Consider the following 24417-nt stretch of genomic DNA (forward strand, 5'->3'; position numbering starts at 1 on the left):
TGTCATCTGCCTATTGGTCCCAAGTCCAGGGGGACATGGCCAGTCCAATCTTTGGATTGTGTCCCAAAGATTGGATTGGCCCCACTCACTCTCCACTCACCTAGGCCTTAGCTTTTTATATTATACAGCAAAGCTGTTCCAGATATATTTATATCTATTACTTCTGTATGCATATAATTATTGAACTTGATTTTTTTAAGTATGCTTGTCAGGGTGTTGGGATTGGCTACAACTTCCTGTTCAGGATGCATAGACTACTCTATTGTGCAAAGATGGTTATCTTTTCTTGAAGTTTCTTTCATCCAAAGCAGGCCACATACACAAGATCACCTCTAACACTATTAAAATTATAGTAATTTCCTTTTTCAAAGGAAAGATGCTAAATTGTGTGGAATTTCCCTATTTTACAAATTGTGATATACTTTGATGAATAAAAAATGAACTATCAATGCCCAGGGCAAACATGTAGACTTAAGAGATCAATCAACACTGAGCAAAATTTTTAACACCAAGGGAATTGGGTTTAATTTTTAATGCCACTGCAGAAGAGAAGCATAATTTGGAAGCTATCACCACCAAATTGTTAAGACTGTATACCAAGATATCAAAATTATTTAAAAAAACAATGTTTCAAAATTCAGTCTTCTTAGTATTCAAAGCAAAGGGATATACCCTGGTTGATAAGAAATGCCTTCAGTTTAAAGTTTATTAAACATTACCAGAACAAAAGAGCATTATGACCCAAAGAACAAAAAACCTGAGTAATTTGCCTATTTGTAAGCAGCAGGTGTTCTATAGATGCAATCACTACATTCCATCTGACATTGCACCAATTCCAGTTCTTAAAGTCTGATGTCCACTTATGGAAATCCTTTGACTTTATTAGTATCTTATATTTAAAATACATCTACTTTTAAAAATTAAGTAATTATAACATGCCCAAATGCATATGGATCTTAGCTCATGAGTGACAACAATTTACCTAGAATATAACATCTGTTGGTTCTAGATTTTTGTAAGTATTGGGTTGATTTATGTAGACCTTTTGGATGAAGAGTACTTCTGTAAATAAGTAATTTATTTGGGGGGGATGGATGAAAGTGGTTGCACGGCTCCTTCCTAAATACATTTCTCTAATGACTTTTGAGTGGCATATATTTGCCATGCCTAGCAACTGGTAGGAGCTTGGGGGCAGGAACAGGGGAGTGCTGGTAGCACAATTACAGACCATTGCTATACTCTTTACTGAAGAGATCAGGCAAAATGTGTATTCACTTGTGGGCTTAGAGGCAAAGGGGTTAGTGCAGGCAAAGAAAGGTACAGCAGATACTGAAATTTTGAGAATCACAATGCCACAGCTTTATTGAGTATACCACAGGAGCATTAGCACAGCATGGGGATCGATCCTACCTGCCGTCCAATGAATTTCACATCTCAATCCATCTGCTGTGGGTAAATCGAGGAATGGCAAAACTCAGGAACCATGTGGGCACTGGCCATGGCTCCCTTGCCACCTGTTGTTAAAAGCCCAACTGACAGCCCCCAAGCTCTTCATTCTAATCTAAAGGATCCATGCCAATGCCCAAATCACCCAAAGATGTGACAATAAAACAACAACAACAAGCAGTAAATATACCCACAAAAACTGAAGCACAGGGAGGGTAGGAAGGAAAGCCACAAAAAAATTCAGAGATGAGTTCCCAGTAGCTGGGCTGCCAGCAGCCCCATATGACACATGCCCTGATGTGCATGCTGACCTCCCACTACGGCAAACTTTCACTGATCACATGGCCTGTTGGCTAGAGCAGCATGGCTGAATGCTGCTCTTTCCAGCTCCAGAGCCCACAAAGACAGTGATGGGTAAGTCCCAGTTACAGCTTGAAGGTCCAGAGGCATAAAGGGCACTACAGGCATGGAAAGATACAACAGAACACCAAAACACTAGGAATAACACAGCCACAGTTTATTTATTAAGTATACTTATTAAGTATACTGAAGGAAGACTGGCAGAGCATGGGTAGGGATTTTGTGTTGGGCAACATACCTGCCATGTGATGAATCCCTTAGATCAGTGGTCCCCAACCTTTTTATCACCGGGGACCTGTCAACGCTTGACAATTTTACTGAGGCCCAGAGGGAGGTAGTCTTTTGTTGAGGGGCATCACCGCTGCCGCCTGAGCCCTTGCTCCGCTTGCTTTTCTGCCAGCGCCCCTGACTTCCCGCCGCCCACTGAGGGCCACTGCCAGCAGCAGCTGCGCAGTGCCATACCGAGGGGGAGCCTCAGCCATAGTGGCCACTGGAGAGCATCAAAGGTGAGCTAGTGGCAGAGCAGCCCCCAAAGCAGCAGCTGGAGAGGAGGACAAGGAGGAGCCACAGCCTACTGATCCACGGACCAGTCCCGGTGACCGGACATGGAGTTGGGCCAACTGCCTTAGATGAGTCCCCAGTATGCAAGATGCAGGAAAGCAGACACTGCCTCCCCACCCAAAAGGATCCATCCCAATGCTGAACTGCCACATAAGCTGGAGACATGATCACCCCCAGTTCTTGCCAATGGTCCCACATGTGTAACCAACAAACCAACCCATCCTATATAACCAAATATCCTTGTCCCACTCAGATAACTGAACCCTGACAGCCCAGTAAAGAGCTAGTAACCTGTAACTGATGTCTGGAAGGCAGAAAATCCTAATTCCAAGACCACCATGGCAGCACCAAAACAAAAAGAGTGCACACCAAAATCCAAGGGTAAAAGCCCCAGATCCATGATGCAAGCCCACAGAATGCTAACAAGCTGAAACCTATATGACTGATGCTCACTGGCCTTCACTGCAGCCCAGGCGCCACTGCACCACCCCTGCTGGCTGCTCCTAGAACCCAATCCACTTGAAGACCACCACCACAGTCCCATTGGCATCTGAACAGCCAGGGCCCAGCAGAGGCAATGCCCGGAGTATAACCAGTCTGAGGACCTCTCACCATGCCGCAGGAGCTGTGCCAGTCCCGCGGCATTGGGGGCTGGCTGGGCCATGGCCAAACCATCCCCAGGGCCATCACAGGGACAGTTGGCCAAGCCTGGGAAGGCCAGCATGGACCACCTCCAGGGATCCTGGGAAAACACCAACCCAGAGGGCAGGGTTGGTAAGGCTCAGATGTAGGGAAGTCTAACTCTTATTGGGTATATCTAACCAGATCTCACAAAGTAGGGATGCGCCTGGTTGAACTCCACCATCTGCTGTTCCTTGACTCTCCCTGGGCTGCTCCTACAAACTTCAGATTGGGAGCAAGACTCCCCTACGAGACTGGAGAACCCTCTTTCTCCTGGATAGGCAGCTCGATTCAGTCACAGCTCTCCTACCATTCTCCTCCCTGGCTTGGTATCAGAGCCTCCTTTATACCCAAGCCAGGAAACAAGGCCAGAAAAATGTAGAACAGCCATATACCCCATGCTTGAACCCTGTTAAGACATGATCCTTGCATTTAGCTGTACATGGCTGTCCCCACAGAAGCCTGCTGCCAACATGCTAGGGTAGGAAAGGCATGACCCATGAGGCGCAAGGCATACCAGCATCAAAGCAAACATTGGGGGGGGGGGGGAGGCTGCCAAAGCCTATCCTCTGAATGGCAATGAAACCCTAGTTTAAAATTAGCTAACCAGCAGGATGAGCCACAGGAGGATACTGTTAGACTCCAGATGAATCTCGGTGGTGGCGTTACTTTATAGGAGTGAGAGAGTCAGTCCAGTCTCCCAGGACTGCCTGCAGCCCCACCCTACCTGACATGTACCTTGACTTGCAGGCTGACCTGCAACTGTGGATCCAGCACCCCACAGGACCTGTCAGCTGAACACCACATGGCTGCCTATTGCTCTCCCCATCTCCAGAACCAACAAATGTGGCTTCCACTAAGCTACTGGTAGTCTGTATAGCATTCAAAGGAGCACTTGAACAGGAACAAGAGTACTTGTTTTATTTATTGATTTATTGATTGATTGATTGATTGATTGATTGATTGATTGATTGATTATTTTTATTTATTTATTATTTAGACTTAGGCTCGTGGCGGGTCACAATCTATCCATATAAAAACCCAGTAAAACCCCATTAAAACAATTGCGGACACACACATACACACAGTAAAAACAGACTCCTAAAAAAACATGGCAGTTTTCAGCCCCACTAACCCCTCCTCCCTTCTGCACAAGCTTTGCTTTTAATATTGTGAACAACAAAAGAGGGAACAAAACAATCCAACCAAACAATCCAATACAGAAGTCAGGAACCTATTAATATTGCCATACAATTGAAGGATTGTGCATCTGGCTGCTGTATGGCTGCCAAGCCCCAAGTAGGGGCAGAGAATCTTCTGACCCTATATGCCATTGCCAGCCATTACTCTGAGTGAAGGCAAGACACAAATTAAGAAGAAAAGCACTCACATTACTAACTGAAATTTGGCATAGAAAGTGATAAAGATAGTTCTAGGAATTGCCATAAACACTATGGTTTTACCAAAGTTTCCAGTTATACTTAGAGCTAACTTATGAGGAAATTCTAGGAATCATCAGAAACTCTATAGCTCTAGCACAGAGTTTCTGGTGGTTCATAGAGCTATCCTTATCACTTTCTGCATCAATTTGTAGGAAGTATCAAGGCTGTATTTTTTATTTTTCTCCTGAGATTTTGCCACCCCCCCACACACAACCCCCCCCTCACACACACACACACCAGTTGCCAAGCACTGTATGGCATCCCTAGTCTGTTGAGCATTCTATACCAATGTCAGAAGCTGTGCTGTAATTCTGACACATCTACTGAGAGTGATAATGTCCAAAGAGATGATCCAAAATTTAATTTTCTGCAAATTTGGACAACAGGAGATTTTTTAATCAGTTTCTGCAAACTACTGTGGAGCCCAAATCACACCCACTACTGTTCCCAAGGGACAGCACTTCAAATCAGGAGGCAAAGTAGAATGCAGTAGTAAGGTGGAAATGGAAACATGCTATTCTGTTACTGGGATTCTGCAAGTGGTACATGGGCTCCAGTCCCATATGTCCCAGAACAGAGATTCATCCTTTTATGCCACACATAATGTGAGAAAAAACATGAATGCTGTGTGCTATTTTATGGAATTACTAGTAAAAAAGCCCATTGTATGAAGAAGACAATGGGCGCTAGCAGGTGGGGACCAGAGCGAGCGGCAGGCGAGGAACAGAGCGAGGGACAGGCTACCTGAAAGAGGAGGCGGGCGGCGGCTCCTCGGCGTCTCGTGGTTTTTGCCGGGGAGTCCCAGGTGTGGTGCGCTGGGCTGTGGCGGCTCCTCTGCATTTTTTTGTTCTTCTGCGGCTTTCCCAGCAGCTCCATTGTGTTCTGGGGCCATGAGGGCAGGGAGCACCCAGCAGCTGCGCTGTGGGCGGCTGCCGGGGCTCCCAGGGCGCCGGCTTGAAGCGGCGAAAGGCTCCTCCAGGGGTTTTTTTTTTCTGCTGCCTCTCGGCTTGGAGCTGCGAAAGGCTCCTACAGGGTTAATGCTTTTCTGCTGGCTCTCGTGGGCGTGCGGGCTTGGAGCTGCGAAAGGCTCCTACAGGGTTTTTTTTCTGCTGGCTGTCGGCTTGGAGCTGGGAAAGGCTCCTACAGGGTTTTTTTTCTGCTGGCTCTCGGCTTGGAGCAGCGAAAGGCTCCTACAGGGTTTTTTTTTCTGCTGCCTCTCGGCTTGGAGCTTGGATAAACTCTACGCACAAAAGGTTTTCAAAAGGTGTTCAGTGGGGAAGCGGCCTACCTGTATTGACGGACGGCAGCGGGGCAGTCACGGCAGTAGCGGCTCGGCTGGCGGCGGCGGCGGGTCGCTGGCGGTGGGGCGGCCATTTTGGGCGGTTGGCGATTTTTGGCAGCGGCTGGCTCGCTGGCTGCGGCGGCAGCAGGCTAGCAGGCTGTAACGGCGGCCATTTTCGGCGGCTGGCTGCCTGCGGCTGCGGTGGCCATTTTCGGCGGCGGCCAGCTGGCGGCGGCGGAGGTGGCTGCTGGCTGTCGGGGGCGGCGGCCATTTTGAGAGGTCCGTCGGAAGAATGGACGGGAGTCCCTGGCAGCCGCGTCAGTCCGCCGGGCAGGGAGCACCCGCCAGCCGCGCATAGCGCGGCTGGCGGGTGCTCCCTTGCCAGTGAAGCAGGGAATGGGGAGCCGCGCGAAGTGCCTGCTTGGGCCGGGATGGACACTTGGAGGGGCCAATCAGGAGCCGCTTCGCGGCTCCTGATTGGACCCCTCCGAGTTTTTATCCCGGACCGGTCCCGCCCTAACTCCTCCCCACCAGCCCTTACTCCTTTATACAGTCCGTGGCGCCCGTGGCGCCACGGGCTGTGTACAGATAATGGAATGAAATGATGCACCATTAAACAGAGGAGGTATTATATCCTATAACAATCTTCTACACTGAGACAGAAAAAAGAACGAGAGGTGAAAAGTAACAATTTCCCTTGAATGTGTAGTTTGTTTTTTTTATTATATAAAAATGATGATTAATTAAATAACAATTTTTCTGCTGTTCTACAAAAAAGGATAGGAGACATGGAGTTTAAATACGTTGCAGCCCTAACATAATCAACAAGTCAGCAACTAGAAGACTTGCATCGACTTCAAGCACAATGCACCTGTCACATATTTCATACCTCATTGCATTGTTTTAAAAACAACAACAGGAACAAGTGCTTATTGCTGGATTTGACTGACTGGAACTGAACATGGTGGGAATAGAATTAGCACTTAGCTTCAGCTACAGAAGAAAAGGCAATCTCATTTAAATGATTTGCTGATATGACTTAAAACAATTTATTTAATCTTTACCTTTTTATGTAAATATCCTTCAACTAAGGATTTAAAAAGCATAATTTAGAACAGATTTTAGAAAGTATAATTAGATGCCCTGTCAAATGGGAAGACAAATTAAAAGTGCAATTCACACTGCTACAGCAGCCTCGTCACCAAGGAGCTACTAATCTTTTGCACAATACTCACAGCAGAATGTACTCCAGTCTCTGTAGGGCACGTGATTATAGACTTGCAGGGAAACTGGGATTTAAATTATTCATCACTGTAGATTTTCTTTTGCAAGAAAAATTAGCATGCCACATAAATAGCAAAAATTGTTAATTCACAGCCTTTTACAAATTAACTGCCTGGTAATGGCATCAGTTATTACCCGTTATTTTTACTAGCACTTACAGAACCAAGATGCTATCAAAGAGGCAGCTGTGCGCTTTAAAAAAATGCTAAAGACAGACTGCAACATCCATGCAGTCAATTAAATTTTCATGATGCATTCAATCACCTAAAAGTAAATCACTATGCAGAATTCTGTCAGAGGATCTGATTAATACAAGTTTATAACTATATCCATATACATATATAAGGAGAAAAAAAGTATATAGATCAATTCCTGGGACTTGCACAGCTGATCGAATTTTCCTCAGGTCCCAGAATCACTACCCCTAACAGTAGGCACATGAAACCATCTGATATTCAGTCAAGCCACTGGTCTATCAAGGTCTGTGCTGTCAATCCTGTTCTCTACCACTAGCTTCCCACCGCACTGAACAGCCATGGCATAAACTGGGAATCTAATTAAGTCTCCAGTCAGCGCCACAAGTCTCCTGTCCCCAGCTGGGCACACTTGTCTCAGATTACAGAGTGCACTGCATGGGGCTGTTTCTCTGGCCTCATATTGTGGGTGGGGACTTTAGTTCTTATGTTTCAAGCTAATGAGAGTTTCTTAAGCTAGTCGCTGTTACTTAAATCTTCATGTTGAAAGGCTTTATGTTCCAGTCTTTCCTCCAAACACTTCAGTACACTTTCTTGCCATATTCTCGGTCTTGGTTTCCAGAAGGCTGGCGCACTCTTTCCAGTACCCAAACCCCTTCCTTTGAAACATCAGTACTCTTCTTGAGTTTTTAACTAAGTATTAAGGCCTCTAAAGGCAGTGACTAACTACACCAGGGCAGAGTCTGCACTTACTTTGTTTATTCCATTGTCAATCCTGTTGAATCCAGATCGCTTTGAACTCGGGTCTTCCTCTTCCCCCCCCCCCCCATTGAAACAGGAAAGTGTTCTGCACGTGGTTAGGGTAGTTCATAAGGGGGGGAGCCAAGCCTCTTTCTTTCTTTTCTTGAAGGGAGGGGGAAGAGGAGCCAAGCAGGGAGCCTCTTTATTTTCTTGGAGGGGGGGGGAGAGGATCGAAAAAGGCAGAGAAGGGAGAAAAAATCCAGGCCGACAGAAGTTGAGAGAAATTAGGGGCTTCTCCTTTAAGACAAGCTTGTCTCATGGCCAGGTATGGCCTATCAGAGGTTCTCTGCCACAGAACTTTGTTTCCCAATCCAGATTTGAAAAATATTGAGGTTTAAAAGCACTCTAAGATATTGCACAATAAAGGTAGGGTCACTCTGGATCAATCCTTCTTGCTGCAGAAGGAAAATTTAAATCGGCCAAAATCCAAATGGAAACCGCATTCTGTGTAGAGGGCAGGGATTGAATCAACCTGAGATTGGAATAAAAACTCCGTGCAGTTTACACCCAGATTAGGGTTCTCTATGCTCCTCAGATCTAACTCCCTGTTTGACTGGGCAGGGAATTTTCATCTCTCTCTAGAAAATCTATCCTGTTTCTTTGGCCCTAATAGGAGTCTTTATCTAATTACCTCTTCATCCTTGCCCCATTTCCCCCCAGTCCTCTTGTCTCTGTTCAGAAGAATTGGGGGAAATCTCAGTAAGGGCTGAATTCCCACTCTTTTCAGCTAGAGATGAAATCAGACTGAATTCTCGTCAGCATCTAGTTCGGAAGTCTTTTTCTCCTCAGCTATCGCTAACCAATTAAATCTCCTGGAACAGCTTGTTGCTCAAGGCTCTCTGGCTCTGTGAAGAATTAACTCTTCACAATTCTTTATCAAATTACACAGGACGTCTAAGCTTTTAAAAGTACAGAGAAAAGAACTGTTTTGAAAGAACTAAAGTATATACCCTGCCCCTCCCGACAGTTGGCCTGAGGCAGCTTTCAGCCTGATAAAAACAATCCTTACCATTTTGCCGACTAATATTTATGATAAGCCCCTGTGGCCGAGTGGCGCTTCCACCCACACGGGCCAATTGAGCTGCTCCAGCAAAGCTGGGCCTGACTGGATTAGGCCGGCCCCTAGAGCGCCTGCTCCAGGAGAAGTCCGTGAAGTGCCCAACCAGTCTCACGCCCACAGACATGCCTGGTTCCCAAGGCCAGCGCCTCTGCAATGATCCAATGCTACACCTGGCTGCCGGCGGGGCACACACTGGGGTGCAGCAGCTGGCCACACCGTTCCGCTCTGTGGGGGCCGCCAGCCCCAGTGCAACAGAGGAGGCAGACGCAGGAGGCAAACAAGGGAGGCAGTGGCAAAGCGCACAGTGGGGCACATCACCAGGCTGTCATGCCTAGGAGGGCCCCCTGCAGCTGTGCCACCTAGGAGGTGCCCATGTCACCTACACGAGACACCCACTGTTGACAGACTGAGAGCACAGCACTGGTCCATGTCGCGTAGCACACCAGCTGGGATAGGCGTACACCACTGAGGGAGGGGGGATGCGCCAGGGAGTGGGGGGGCCAATGATCCTACGGCCTTATGCATCAGGGCAGGGGGGATGCTTCAGGAGGGGGCATCCATGGAGTTGCCTTCCCCAGCCCAAAGAACTCTCGCCCTCCGAGTCTGCTCTGCGTGGGGAAGGTATGCTCCATCGGGTGGAGGGGGAGGCTTCAGGAGGGAGGGGAGGGCCATGGAACAGCCCGGTGAAGGTGTGCTCCATGGGGGGAGGGAAAGACATGGAGAAGCGTTCCCCGGCCTGCTGAAGACTTGCTTGGCCGGGGAAACCCTGCTGCATTGGGGGGAGGGTGAAGGCTTAGGGAGGGGAGGGGAGGGTGGCTGCATGAGGGAGGGGGGCCACGGAACTGCCTTCCCCACACACCTCCTCCCCCTGCCCCCCCCCACTACCCCACTAGCACCCATTGCATCCCTGAATGCAGTGGGGGGGTTACTAGTAAAATATGAAAATACTTCAATAAAAAAACCCTTCATTTAATTTCCAATAAATATAATATTACAATCCAACAGATGGCGGAACAACATTATTCCCCTATTCTAGTTGGTAGATCACATCACCCAACTGCATCCCCTCTCTGATATAGCCAGGAAGATCTAATCACAGTGCTTTCCACTACGTGGGACCTCCAGTTCATAAATCCTGGGACAGCTCTATTCCCCAGCCTCAACCAAAAGCCTGGCGGAAGAGCTCCATCTTGGGATAGCATCCAAATGAGAACAACTCCACTCTAGCATTGCAGTAGAAACACATATTTGGGGTAATAGCAAGAGAGCACAGTAAATATGTGCCTGGAACAGCCTGTCTGCATGAAGAGTAGATCAAGGAAACAATATTTTACATGAGAAAAACATTGTGCCTGGTTAGGTTCTGAGGAAATACAAGAGATAAGCCAATTTTAGGCTCTACAGAATCCAAACTTACAGATTTGTTTGCAGACTTTGGAGAAGTTCCTTGCTTGCTTTGCAATGAGGGTGTGCAACGTGATGTCTGTGCAAATGCTGCCTCCAGATCCTTTAATTTGGAAAATCTTTTGCATAGAACAAAACATCACACAGTGGCCACATGAAGAAAAGCATCACTGGACTGCTTAGTCCATAGCCCATGCCCTGCCTGTGGCTGCCTTACAGGCCTCAAGACATCTGAAAAATATCTAGTAAAATTAACTAGAGAATGAAATTTTGCAACCACATACAATTCCTATGGTATTTCCAATGAATATATTTTACATTGCTCTGTAGGACGCACATACCTGGTTAGCAGTGCATTTTTAGCCCATGTGCCTGGTTCATGCCTAATGAACTATTTAGCCTCTACCCTCTAAGGAAACAATGCCTACAGCCAATCTATGGAATGTGAAAAACACATTGCCTAACATACATTTCATTAAATGGCTGCTGTTCCTGATCATATAACATGCTGCCAAATGTTATTTTGTTAAAGGTGTCAAATAAAATTCCTTTTGGAAAAAATGCCAATCTAAAATAATTAATTAGACGAGCATTAAACAAATGTGTATTCATATCCATGTATGTCTCTATGTAAGCAAATCTGGACACCAATTCTTTACTGTCTACCATAATGTGTAGATGCAATCTACTGGACAGCGAGCTTGCTATTTTCTACAACCTAATATTTACAGTGCCTTCTGGACCTGACAGAGCAAAGTAGGTGAACAGTCCCCAATATTTATGGTTATTAAATCCTGTCCTTCCTTGCATTGAATTTTATACCTTTTCTTATTCTAAGTCTATACCCTGTTACTGAATCTGATTCTTTGCTGAGGGCCTCATATAGAAATGAAGATAGTTTCTGACTGTATTTTTACTCTTTCTCTGGAACCCCTGTTGGCCTATAGCTCTGAGTCTTAACTTTTGCAAATCCCTACCATTCATGAAGCAATAGACATTCATACAGCAGTTTAACTGAACTAGCTTTACTCAAAGGATTTATTTTTAGCATACAAAAAGAAGCTACTTATTTACTATAATGTTAATTGTCTTTCTTTTTTTTCATGAAAAAAAATGTTAATTGTCTTTCAAAGCTTCCCCATTGTTATGTAACATACATATAAATCAATGACTAAAGGTATATGGCTTCATTCATGAGTTTGGAATTTCCAGTATGATTCATTGTGTGGCCAAACTGTATGCTTTTAGATACTAAATAAACAACAATGACTACATTCAAACACAAGCTACAAACAGAAATGCATGAGGCTATGCTTGATATAATTGGTACATTTCTGTACAAACATGATAGCTACAGAGGAAAACATAATCAATGGTTTATTCTAGTGCCTGCTGGTGCAAACTCTTTTGCTTGGCAATAGAAAATGGTGATTACTAGTATGGGAAATGCTGAGATTTCCCCCCCCCCTCCAATACAAGCATTTGACACTGATAATCACACAGCAATAAGGCAAAAGTAGTGTAATTATGTTTCCCAGATCTCCCCTGGCCATAGGCATGTGGGAGTAGGGATGCCAGATCCAGGCTGGGAAACTCATAGAAATTTGGGGGTGGATCATGGGAAGGACAGGGACCTCAGTGGAGTACAGAGCGATAAAATTTACCCTCCACGATATCTATTTTCTCCAGAGGAACTGATCTCTGTAGTCTAGAGATGAGCTGTAGTTCTTGGAGGTCCCCAGGTCCCACCTGGAGTCTGGCATCCTTAACTGCAACATTATGCCATTAAAGTTATTTTCTTTCTATAGCAAATGAAACATAAATTTATGAACAGCAGGGTGCCAAGTTTCTGTGTGCCATGATTCCTGTTCTTTTGTATTCTTTAAACTTAAAGGGTTTGATATACATTTCATGAATGCTTTTATAAATATTGCTCAGAGCAACTTATGGGTGTTTAACTTTCAGTGAGGTTTTTAAGGACAGAGCCAACAGTTTTGCATACAGAAGGCCATAGGTTCAATTTCCTGGACTCTTCAGTGTTAAATGATCTGGTAACATTCAATGTGAAGGACCACAATACCCTGGAGAGTCACTGCCAGTCAAAGTAGACAGGGCTGACCTTGATATGCCCATGGTCCAAATCAGCACAAGGTAATTTAATACTTATATTATGTGGTGCTAGTAAAAGGATATATGGTGCTAGGAAAGAGGATGGGGGCTTTTGCAACATCAACACACTCATCAACCTCAGAAATGCTCTAGATCAGGATTTCTTGATGTCCCTGGAAGAGTTTCCCTGATTGTGTGGGATTATTAATATATTAATATATTTAAAAAAAATGTTAAAAGTTTATTGGGTAACATGAATATTTATTTGTTTGTTTGTTTGTTTATTTATTTATTTATACATACTAGGGGCAAAGCCCATTGTATTCAAGAATACAACGGGCACTAGAGCTTCGCAGTGGGAACAGGAAGGGGAGGAATTGTCCAGTCTGTAAGGGCATGGGGTTGAATGTTGAGGCCTACTGCACAGGGTTGTTGTGCAGATGAAACAGGAGACAAAAGAGCCAGCTTCCTCTGCAGAATAACGTTGTGCAGTGGCCTCAAACCTGCAGAGAGTAGCAAAGAAGAAAGATACATGGCTTGGCTGTGTCTAACCCCTGGCCAGAGCAGTATTTTAAGTGAAAAGGGGCTTTTCTGTGGCCTCCCTGTTGGCCAACTGTTTGGCAGAAGGGGAAAGTCCCCCCCTCCAAAAAAGGAAGGCCCTCAGGCTCCCCTGCGTTGCTCTTGGAAAGGCCTCCCTCCCCTCAGTCAGGGGCTGTTAGAGGCTCCTTCGCAGCAAGCCTGAAGGGGGGGAGGGGGAGCACTCTGCAGCCTTCTGCCAGCTCTGTCAGGTTTCTGAGGCAATTTGCAGTTGGACATGACAGTTAGGACAGCCTTGGGGCGAAAAGGGCTGGCACAGCCTGTCCAAGCCTCTGTTCTCATCCCCCTCGGCAGCCCTACTGACCTCCTCTCCCTTTGGTGGTCAGGAGCAGACTGGCAGCCATTTCTCCAGATTGCCCCTGGCTGGATGGAATTTTGGTCTGTCCTGGGGAGGAGCCAATCGGAAGGCACTTCGCGCCTTCCAATTGGCCCCTCCGCTTGTCAGTCCAGGGCCATGGGATCAATTGTTGCCCTTCCTCATCACGGACTGAGCCCACCCCAACACCCCTTACTGTTTTATTAAGGGGGGAAAGATGGTCATGTAAACCTGCCCCCCCTCCCAAAATAGCCAATGATGGGCCTGGGTTAAGTGGGAAGGGAAGTACCCCAGGTGAGCCTGTATACAGCCATGCTACCCCACCATATTCTGCCTCAGTGCGCCATTTCCGGGGTTTCTTGAAGCCTGAAGAATGTATCAGGAGTTTCTCAATGGCAAAAAGGTTGAGAAAGGCTGCTCCAAATACTGAGAACAAAAATTGGCATAGCAAGTTTTATCTACATCTTTTCACTTTACTAAGTCTGCATGCACACTTCCCATGGTTTGCCAAGTACTGCATTATGAAACATACCAATACAGAGTACAAAATTAATTAGTTCTGTTTAGCCTTTCTTCCAGTATCTGCTAGATTTACTTTAGGTATAATCTCCTTGAAAATGTTAAATATGTGGTAGATCCCTAAGCATGCATGCCCCTATCTATCTGCCCTATCTATATAAGGATGGCAACCCCCAGGTGGGCCTGGAATTTTCTCAGACTTACAATGATCTACAGACTACAGAGATAATTTCCTCTGGAAGAAAAGGCAGCTTAGCTGGGTAGACTAGATGGAATCACATCCTCATTGAAGATGCCTCCTCCTCCCAAATGCCTTCCTCCCCAGGCTCTGTGCACAAATCTCCAGGAATTCTCCAAGGCAGAGTTGGCAAGTCCAACACATGTATAATTCTTTGGTATGTAAAAATCCAGCATGTAAAGTCTGATCAGTCACAAAGAGTTGCAGTACATTCTGATGTTAAATATTGTCAGTGTAAAAAATGTTACGTTATCTGGAAGCAGTGGCTGGATGGCTCAAGCAGAGCCGCCTGAAACTCAACCCCTCCAAGATGGAGGTCCTGTGGCTAGGTAGACGAGGGTAGGATCAGGAAGCATGCCTCCCATGCCTGGATGGCGTACAACTAACAACTGCATCTACCCCCAGGAATTTGGGAGTGGCTTTTGATGCTTCCCTTTCTATGGAGGCTCAGGTCACTAAGATAGTCCAGATGGCGTTTTTTCATCTGCTCAAAGTGCGGCTACTAGCACCCTACCTGACCATGATGATCCAGGCAACAGTCACTTCCAGGTTAGACTTCTGTAACTCACTCTACACAGGACTACCCTTGTCTTTGATCTGGAAGTTACAGCTGATACAAAATGCAGCTGTGAGGGTCCTTACCGGGACACCTTATAAGGCCCATATTCAGCCGGTACTTTGGCATCTTCATTGGTTACCAGTCTGTTTCCGGATCAAGTTCAAGGTCTTGGTTCTGACCTTCAAGGCTATATGCAGTTTGGGCCTTACCTATCTGCAGAACTGTCTTTCTCCTTATGCCCCCGCAGGGCACTTCGCTCTGTGGGAAGAAATTTGTTGATGGTCCCGGGGCTCCAGGATATCTGCCTCGCCTTGACCAGGGCCAGGGCTTCCCTGAGGAGCTACAGGACCTGCCAGATTTGTCAGCTTTCTGCAGGGCCTGTAAGATGGAGCTCTTCCGCCAGGCATACGGTTTAGGCCATGGTGGGTGCCCAGAGTTACCATCTGGGGATCCCTTAGAAATAGTGAGATCAGGACCCTTGCTCCCAATGAGAATAAGAGCTTTTGACTGCTAGTTGGATAGCGGGTGATGGAAGAATCAGAATTTATATATTCCATCTTGCTGTATTTATATTTAAATGGTAATGTTAATGTTTTTAAGTAGTTTTAGGGGTTACTGGTTTTTATTGTTTTAGTGTAAACCGCTACGAGTTCAAATGGAGAGTGGCGGTATATAAATGTAAAAATAAATTAAATAAATAAATACATAAAAATCTAACTTTAAAATTAATATTTAGTAATAGTAGGAAATAACATGCTGATTATTTTTATATATATTAATAAAAGAGAAATTAATAGGGCCATTGACCAATCAGCAGACATATACATAAGCCAAAGAGCATAGCATCCATAGATTTATCTTTTCAAGTGTTGTTCTCTGAATATTTTAAAAATATTATTCACATTTACAGTGATACTCACTGTAGTTAATGATACTCGAGGGCTTCTTGTATCTTTGCCCATTCCACCACTTTCTTCCCTGGTCTTCCAGAGTTTTGGAAGAGCCTTAAAACCTGGTGGGGCAGGAGAAGACAGTAGTAACCCTCAAATGAACAGCGAAAGTCAAGCAACGCTAGAGTACAAAGAAGATTCAGGATAATGCATTATCTTTATGGGATTTTCCCTTTCCTGCCTAGACTGCCAACATCCTAGAGAAAATATCCTGTCCCCTTATCAGAGGCTTGATGGGATGTTACCAAGTGATATTACTTAACTTCATGACATCATAAACTTCAATTGCTCATTTCCACATATAAAGCATCTAATAAACAGGCAAGAAATTTCTTCTCCAGGGTGTTGCCAACCATATACAGTAGAATTCTTATGATGTGTTACTAAGAATGTTCACATTTCATCTACCTGAAGCTCCTGTGCCTTCATGAGTTGCATGACAATCACAAACTATGCAGATGAATGTATTTACTGTGCTATTCTTTATAACGCTACTAATGAAGCCCTCTGTGATTTGAGACATGCTCTAGGAGCCTTTGCATGTGACAGAAAAGACTGAGGGTTGTGTCTTCAATTATATGTTACAGGAACTTGGGATGGCAAATTGTTTTGGTTTGTTCCTATCTCTGGGAATTATATTTATGTATCTATTTTGGGGCTTTTATTCTGCCCCATCTCAGCAGACTCAGGGAGATCACAACATAATCAAAAGTCTAGGATATAAAAAATAGAAATCTAATTAGATTTAAATTAAAATTTAAAACATAATAAAATTAATTACTGATTGCCCATGGAGATTTGTCTACTGCAGGCTTTCTCAACCAGGTTTTTGTGAAACCCTGGGATTTCTTGATGGCCCTGGAAGAGTTTCCTAAATGAGTGGCAGTTAATTCATTTTTATATATAATTTAAAATATGTTATGCATTTATTGAGTGATATGACCATATATGGCAGGCTTTCTCAACCAGGGGTTCGTGAAACCGTGAGGTTTCTTGACAGCCCTGGAAGGGTTTCCTGAATGGGTGTAAATTAATTTTAATATATTTTTAAATGTGTTAAAAATGTATCAGGTGATATGGCCATATATGGTCATGTTGCCCTGTCCCTTCCTCCCCAAAAGGCCAATGATGGGCCTGGCAGGGAAAGGGAGGGGCCCTTGGTGAGCATGTACATAGCTATTCTGCATGACTGTGCCACTTTCAGGGTTTCTCAAAGCCTGAAAAATGTTTCAGGGGTTTCTCAATTGTAAAAGGTTTGAGAAACGCTGGTGTATTGTATGGGATTGGGGTGGGGTGTGTGTGAAAATAGCATAATCCACACTGGTTGACATAGTTTGGTGGGTTTAATGTCAGAGGTTAGTGGTAAGGTAAAGAAGAAGAAGAAGAGTTGGTTCTTATATGCCGCTTTTCCCTACCCGAAGGAGTCTCAAAGTGGCCTACAATCACCTTCCCTTTCCTCTCCCCACAACAGACACCCTGTGGGGTGGGTGAGGCTGAGAGAGCGCTGATATCACTGCTTGGTCAGAACAGTTTTACCAATGCCATGGCGAGACCAAGGACACCCAGCTGGCTGCATGTGGGGGAGTGCAGAATCGAACCCAGCATGCCAGATTAGAAGTCCGCACTTCTAACCACTACACCAAACTGGTAAAGGTATCCCCTGTGCAAGCACTGGGTCATGTCTGACCCTTGGGGTGATGCCCTTTAGCGTTTTCATGGCAGACTCAGTATGGGATGGTTTGCCAGTACCTTCCCCAGTCATTATAGAGGACTTCCTGTCAGATCATGAAGCAGGTGCAGCATTGTTATAGACAAGAGTCACTCTGAAAATTAAACTGTAAATTGGATTGATCTGTTAAAAATGAGGGTGTTAAAATGTTACTGCTATTTAAAGAGCCCCAATATAATTTCTTACTTCTGTTCTCTGAAATTTTATGCAATTTGGACTGCCCTAAAAAAGTATAGTGGCCACTGAAATATAATGCTGTATTGTAATGTGGCATATAAAGGTAAAAGTATACCCTGTGCAAGCACTGAGTCATGTCTGACCCTTAGGGTGATGCCCTCCAGCATTTTCATGGCAGACTCAATACAGGGTGGCCTTGCCAGTGCCTTCCCCAGTCATTACCGTTTTACCCCCCAGCAAGCTGGGTGCTCATTTTACCGACCTCGAAAGGATGGAAGGCTGAGTCAACCTTGAGCCAGCTGCTGGGATTGAACTCCCAGCCTCATGGGCAGAGCTTTCAGACTGCATGTCTGCTGCCTTACCACTCTGCGCCACAAGAGGTCAGTGGGTTTAATGTCAAATGTCAGGCCTCAAACACAGGTCTGGCAGAACTCCTTTTTGCAAGCCCTGTGGAACTATCTCAGGTCTTGCAGGGTTCTGATCTCATTTGGCAAAGTGTTCCACCAAGCCAAAGCCAATGTCAAAAAGGCCCTGGCCCTGATTAAGACCAGTCTGATCCCCTTGGGACCATGTGTCTGACTGCTAGACCTTAAATTACAGTAATCCCGCCTGGATCATGTGGATCAAAATGGCTAGTTTAAGAGCTGACAATTAGGGTGCTAATCGCTGCAGCTGGCAAAGATGATAAAAAGCCTAGTGGGCAGTTTTATGTTCTAGGCTTCAATAGATAATGAGGCATCCAGTGTCACAGCCAGGCTTTTGATGGTTGCTGAAGTTGTTAATTGGACCCAGTCAAGAACCAGGAGTTGTAGTGCTCCTTCTGAAGCATGACAACCCAGCCAGAGAAACTCTGTCTTTATCCGATTCTACTTGAGCCAGTCCATCACAGCTTTACCAGAGACTCTGAGAGTGTGGATGGATGGATGGATGGATGGATGGATGGATGGATGGATGGATGGATGGATGGATAGCTATCCAACAACAGATATAGCTGGGTGTCATCAGCATATTGATGAACCCCCAACCAAAATTCTATATCCATTAGGCAAGGGGACTCATACCGTTGCTAACATCAGGGAGAGAATAGCACCTTGTGTGACCCCACATATCAGGGCATGCCACTGGGAGGTTCTCTCCCCTAGTGCTACCTTTTGTCCCTGACCTTGGAGGAAATATTGCAGCCATTGAAGGGCCACATCTTGAACCCTCACAACAGCTAGGCATTGGGCTAATAGCCCATGATCAACCATGTGAAAAGCTACTCTCAGGCCTAGCAATAACAGCAGTACTGATCCACCTAGATTCAACTGCTTCTGGAAATTGTCTGTGAGGACAGCCAGCGTCATCTCCACTCCATGGCCAGATTGGAAGCCAGATTGGAATGGCCTAAGAGCCCAAGACATATTTGTGCTGACTTCTCCACAACAACAAATTGTCCTTCAGATGATTTAAGATCGTTCCCTTTAAAATCTGCTCAATTATCTTCCCTGCAATTGAGATCAGACCCACTGGCCTTACTGGGTCATCTCTCCTCCCTTTTTTGAAGTTTGGGATAACCTTCACTCTCCTCCAGTCTTCAGGCCAATCTCCAGTCCTCCAAGAGATCCTAAAGATGATGAAAAAGGATTCTGAAAGCTCTCCAGAAAGTTTTTTGAGCGCTCCGAATGCATATCATCTGGCCCAGGGGATTCGAACTCATCCAGTTCAGTCAACCACCTCTCAACAACCTCTCTGTCCATGTCAACCTGCCACCCAGACATGGTACTTTGCCTACTACCACCCACAGATGTGTCCATATTCGTTTGGGGAAACACAGAAGCAAAATAGATAGTCTTTCTGCTTTCTCTATGTCAGAGTTTCTCCATCTTCACCAAACAGCGGGCCTATTGCCTCGTTTACCTTATGTTTACTCCTCATATCTGGAAAATCTTTCTTGTTATAGTGGGCTTCTCTGGCCAGTCTCAGCTCACTCCCAGTTTTGACCTCTCTGATGGCTGACCTATACTGCCTAGTAACCTGCAGATACTCTTCTTTAGAGGTCTGTCCTTCCCACCATTTCCGTTTTCTTCCTTAACTCCTCCTGAAGTTCTCTGTTCATCCAAATAGGCTTCTTGCATCCTTTTCCATGTTTCCATCTTGCTGGAATAGTCATGGCTTGAACATGCAATAGCTTGTGTTTAAAGAGAGCACACCTGTCCCTTGTTCCTTCCTCTTCCAGCATTCTGGTCCATGGGATGACTCTCATCATGTCTCTGAGTTTATTAAAGTCCACCCTACAAAAGTCTAATATACATGTCTGACTACAAACTTCCTTGGCCCCCACAAAGAATTCTAGGAAGACATGATCACTCCCCCGCCCCAGGGTCCCTACCTCCTTCATCCATCAGCTCTTGCCTGCTGACTGGGATCAATTTATCTGACCATAAATTGATCAAATCCTCATGCACTCATCTCTAAATCATCATACCTTTAAAATATTATGCCAGACAATGGCAACTAGCAGTCCTGTTCAGTGCTTTGATAAAGTGTAATCTTGGAAGTAATGTTTTTATTAAAGCAGTAAAGATATGTTGCAGTTTTCTGATAATGAAGCCTGGCTCACATCAGAAGAGATGCTTTTTTAAAATGAAAAAAAAAACCTTTAAAAGCAGCCTATATAGATACTTATCCTCTATATCAGTGGTCCCCAACCCCCGGTCCGGTGGATCAGTCGGTACCGGGCCGCGGCTCCTTCCCATCCTCCTCCCCGGCTGCTGCCTCAGGGGCTGCCCTGCTACTCTGCCATCGGCTCACCTTTGGTGCTCTCTAGCGGCCACCATGGCTGTGGCTCCCCCTCGGCATGGCACTGTGCAGCTGCTGCTGGCAGCACCCCCAAGCGAGTGGTGGAAATTCAGGGATGTTGGCGGGAAATCAAGTGGAGCAGGGGCTCAGGCAGTGGCAACGTCCCTCGGCAAAATACTACCCCCGCCCCTGGGCCTCAGTAAAATTGTCAAGCGGTGATAAAAAGGTTGGGGACCACTGCTCTATATATCATTACAATAATAAGAGCTGAAAGGAAATGCAAAATGGGCCATGTTGTATCGACTAATTCAGAAGTGATGTGCTAATGTAGTTTATATGAGTTAAAAATATAATAGCAATATGCAATAAGCACAGGAATATTATTCTTATATTTAATACAGTCACACATGTGGAGGTTAACTGTCTGATTTACATGGTTGTGTTAGCTCATATTTCTGCAATCCCAGGAAGTAAACAAGTTTCTGGGGTTCTCATGTTGCTGCCTATGAGTGGTTAGCAATGTCAGACACCCAAGTGGTGGCAGAGGTCCCCACTCCCACACCCAAAAGGGAGGAATGCTGTAATTAATACAACATGCCTACATGTCCCAGAAATGACTTGGGTCCATTGGAAGGGGTGATGCTCTGTTGTTTGGGGCAGCTTCTACTACAGAGTTCTGCCTGAATACAGGAGCATCACCCCTGATGTGCCCACATCACTTCTGGATCACACAGGCACACTGCATTAATTTTCAGTGTTTATCCCACTCACCACTCCAGTAAGTAAGCACATGGAAGCTTATACTTTGAATAAAACTTCATTGATCTTAAAGATGCCCATGGACTCAAATTTTGTTTTCACTTAAGTCATTCTGTCAGACAGAAACCACAGCTCGTGCCTTCTTCAGTTTTATAATACCCATTGCAGAACAGACTTACTGAAGAGGTGAGGAACACACTGTCTATAGCAGCCTTTCTCAACTTTTTTACTGTTGAGAACCCCCTGACACATTCTTCAGGCTTCAAGAAACCCCAGAAGTGGTACGATCATGCAGAATATGGTTGGGAAGCATAGCTGCTGTCAGGTTTCTAGACATAGCCCAGGATTCCTGTGCTACCAGGCAGATAGTTTCAAGGGAGCTGTAAACACAAGTCGAAGATCAGAGCCAAAACAGTCACTCACAAAACCAGTGGAATCAGACAAGGGCAGAAGAGGGTCCATAATGCAGGTCTGTAGCTGAAGGTCAGCAGAGCACAGAGAATCCAAATGAAGCAAGGTAGCAGGAATGGGGAATGCCAGCTCAGGAATAAGCGACCTCAGCACATTGAGCTGTTGTCTCCACAATACTTTTAAACATGACAGATAAACATGAACAGCTGCCTAAATAGTCAGGGCTCTGCAAGCACTCATGGAGGCCAGACCACGTTATACTACTTAACCTAGCTTAGCAGCATCTCTTCCAATAACATGGGCTGTTCTCATTGGCTGCAGAGGAAAGGACATGCAGTAATGGGTTTAAACTACAAGTACAACGATATAGGCTAGATATCAGGAAAAAAAATTCACAGTCAGAGTAGTTCAGCAGTGGAATAGGCTGCCTAAGGAGGTGGTGAGCTCCCCCTCACTGGCAGTCTTCAAGCAAAGGTTGAATACACACTTTTCTTGGATGCTTTAGGATGCTTTGGGCTGATCCTGCATTGAGCAGGGGGTTGGACTAGATGGCCTTTATGGCCCCTTCCAACTCTATGATTCTATGATTCTATGAAGCATTGCTTGCCACACCATTGTTCTCTGGGCTCGAGAGATCAGAGTGGAAAATCAGTTGGTGCTTCTGCTACCAGCCGGGTGCCCAGAGGCAGAGTGCTTATACCTGGTTCAGGTTCTGAGCTGAGCTCCTGGGCCAGTTTTGAGTCTGCTAGTGGTTCCTGTGGCTCAGGTGCCAATTTTCCATACTACTTCTTCATCAGAATCTGATGATGTTGCAACTGGCAGGGACCTCACAGCTGTGTACATGCCCCCCCTTTCCCACCCCCTCCAGGCACAACATTGGTCATTTTGAGAGGGATGGATCATTTATCATCCAATAAATGTTTAACAAATCCTAAAACTATATATAAAATTAATTAACTCCCACCCATTCAGGAAACCTTTCTAGGTCCGTCAAGAAACTCCAAGGCTTCACAAAAACCTGGTTGAGAAAGTCTATAGAAATTTGTAGAAGGCACTATAATGTCGTTTTATTTTATCAGGGATTTTAATGTACTATAAATTACTGGTATCTATTGGTGCCAGGAGATTATTTGCAAGTTTGAGACTTTTTTCTAAACTGTAATATCTTCTTAACTATAATTTGTAAGCCACAAGAAACGGTGGTATATACATATTTTAATGTACAAATTAAAATAAATGAATGAGCTTAGAAGGGTGTAACTTTATTTAGTACTCTACTGTTGGACTATAGCACATGATTAAAGAAATGCAGTGATCTTGGGCACTGGAGTCTATTGTTGATCTGTCTCATATTATGAATATACATTCTCACCAATAGAGCAGAATTGGGTAATTACATTTCATTCAATCTGACAATGTCAGAATTTCACCAAGTGTACTCCCTTAAGTTTCAGCTGGGCTAACATTTTGTCGTTAAACTGGATACCATTGAAATAGATTACACTATTGAAAAACAGTGTCTTGATCAGATGCATGTATTTAGGAACCTTTATTATGCTGTATGTTAATTTATTTCCACACTTTGAACTGATTACTCCCATTTCATGACATTGTATCTGACAAAGCACATACCTTGAATATGACATCACTGGTATTAAAAATTTGTTCAATTGCATGTAAAATTTGTTCAACTGCAAGTAAATGTATCATTTCTTCTATGTCTGCTTCTCTTAACTGAACAGATATAGTATCATCCATAACATAAAGACTGTTATCCTCTTAATGTACAATCAGTTAGTTAGTTGTACTCATCTGGAATGTCAGATACTTTTCAATGCAAAAAAATGTGTACCATCCCAGTAGAAAGAGAAGTTGTGATCTCCATTCAAAGAATGCTACTAAAATTCTATATTGTTACATACTCTCCTTTATTACCAAATGGTATTATTCTATTTAGATAATGCTTATGCTGCCTCCCCAGGAACCTGAGGTGACTTACAAAACAAAAAATAATAAAAAATTAAGAGATATTGATTAAAATTCAGCATTAAAAACTCAGATCACCATAAAACACAGATGATAAATGAGGTCTGTCAGCTTAAAATAGTTTCCAGACTAAAATTATGGGAAATTTTTCTGAACACAGTAGTATATATTCTACCAGTTTCTCCAACAGAACAGTAATGGTTTCTATGAATTTCTTTACCTAGATCTCCTGCTTTGTCCGCTATGCTGTGTGTGAACACTGCATTCCGAAATACTACGTCTACCTTGCTTGTAACATAAAATTAAAAGCTCATTAGAGCACACTGTTTTCCTTCTGTGATGACAAGACTATGATAAGTGACTTCACTGAGATGTTGCTATGGAAGAATCACTCATTTTAGGCTATGGGACATACCTTATTTGGTGCCTAATGTTCCATGATCCTTAACCATTAAGAAACTGCTTAAAGTTACCTCATCAAGAAAAATAATGTTTTTCAAGCAATAAATCATGTAGAAGACTTTACTTAGAAATAACAAGTTGTGATTTTTTGTATTATGAATGATTATGGATTGGTATCCCATTTGACTATTTATTGTTGCAGGACATGGCAACCTGAAGAATTAGATTAGCTTAGCAACTGTTTGTTTGTTACCCACCCCTCTCAACCAAGGCCAGCTTGTAGCGGCTTACAGTTCAACATCAAAACAATTAATTATAACTATAAAACCATACAACCCCATAGTTAAAACACAATACCATACAAAAAAG

At 44.5% G+C, this 24417-nt stretch overlaps 1 protein-coding gene across 4 annotated transcripts in view; it reads right to left on the reverse strand.

Annotated features, from left to right (window-relative positions):
* Positions 1–24417, reverse strand: part of TAFA2 (TAFA chemokine like family member 2) — a 151779-nt gene that overhangs the window by 69654 nt on the left and 57708 nt on the right. The window contains exon 2 of one of the 4 annotated variants that reach the window (XM_077338678.1): positions 15774–15865. The exons of the other annotated variants lie outside the window; for them this stretch is intronic. The gene's annotated coding sequence lies outside the window, so the exon portion shown is untranslated. The remainder of the gene's footprint in view (positions 1–15773; positions 15866–24417) is intronic. 4 annotated transcript variants of the gene reach the window in all.

This window comes from Paroedura picta, chromosome 5 (assembly GCF_049243985.1).
Source record: "Paroedura picta isolate Pp20150507F chromosome 5, Ppicta_v3.0, whole genome shotgun sequence".
In the NCBI taxonomy this organism is placed as follows: domain Eukaryota; kingdom Metazoa; phylum Chordata; class Lepidosauria; order Squamata; family Gekkonidae; genus Paroedura; species Paroedura picta.